Here is a 1,151-nt window from a genome sequence, read left to right as displayed (position 1 = left end):
AACTAAATTTCCTTTAAAAAGTCTGAATTTCCCGAAAAATGACTTATATGCTTCCTTGACATACCTGCGTATATTTTTTGAATTGTGCACATGCATGATTAGTTATTTGAAATAAAACCCTTGAAACTATGAATTTTTCAATGAGCGTTGTATTCATGAGAATTTAGAGAAGACTGAATACGTTCTCAGGAACAGGATGTGAATGAAGCCTACATATACATAAATCAAAATGACACAGCTTTATAATTAATTGAAACAAAAGTTAAGCGTTCGCTATCACGTGACCAAACTGTGGAGTGAGCTGTCAGATTCAATTGCTCACAGGTGGTGATAATGCAGGGCAAGCAAGAAGAAGTGAAATTTAAATTTCTGGATTATACACTTGCTATACAGCTGCATTTAGAAGCGATGTAAGTATATATATTCTTATTTATTCAGGTTGACTGTTAGAATTGATTCAGAATTCATTCTTGTCATGTTTTTGCTCACAAGCACTGTAAGTTAAGGTTAAATAACATCTTTTAAGTTGTTTCTATCTATCTAATTCTTAACTGTCTATTGCAGACACAATTGCAACAAAGAAATTCAGTCAGAGACTGCAAGGAAAACAAATGTTGTGGCGGTACATGTAAATAACAATGAAATCGAAGACCATGCATAAAGAAGTGTATGAAGTATGAGTCCGTATGACAAAGATCAAGATGAAGAAAACGGGAGGGGACGGAAAAAGAGCGGGAATACAACAAAAGAACTATAATAAAGGAAGTGAGCCCTGAACTTTTAATTGATAATTTTTCATAAATTACCTCTGTGATGAAGTTGAGTTACGTTGTATATTTTCATTGTCATTTTGTAAACAGTTGTAATTATATCCCTAGTTGGGTTCCATGGAGTGAAAGAGTGTTCGCTTACAGAGCTATTTTTAGTATAACCGGTTTAGTCAGAGAGAGTCGTTGCTGTTTGTCAAGTGTGCGGCCACATTTTGATTTTGTTCCTGTAGTCAATTTTCTATGGCGAATTCCAGAAGTTAGTCTGGTGAACGGGTAGCCTAGGAGTCGTATATTTTACTGCATGGGCATTTCTTTCTCCAGCCGTGCGGAGGGATTATGATTATAAACCCGGCGCGGTAGTAAATTTCTGGACCCAAGGGG

General features: G+C 36.0%; 1 long non-coding RNA gene across 1 annotated transcript; it reads left to right on the top strand.

Annotated features, from left to right (window-relative positions):
- The first annotated feature begins 272 nt into the window (after positions 1-272).
- LOC134230329 (uncharacterized) lies at positions 273-719 on the top strand. The gene is made up of 2 exons (XR_009984330.1): positions 273-410; positions 565-719. It is a non-coding gene; the product is annotated as an uncharacterized LOC134230329 (long non-coding RNA).
- Positions 720-1,151: the final 432 nt, after the last annotated feature.

Source organism: Saccostrea cucullata, unplaced genomic scaffold (assembly GCF_032062105.1).
Source record: "Saccostrea cucullata isolate Sc308-1 unplaced genomic scaffold, CSIRO_AGI_Scuc_v1 ctg14969, whole genome shotgun sequence".
NCBI lineage: Eukaryota > Metazoa > Mollusca > Bivalvia > Ostreida > Ostreidae > Saccostrea > Saccostrea cuccullata.
The sequence above is the reverse complement of the archived record's forward strand: the minus strand, read 5'-3'. Positions and strand labels throughout refer to the sequence as shown.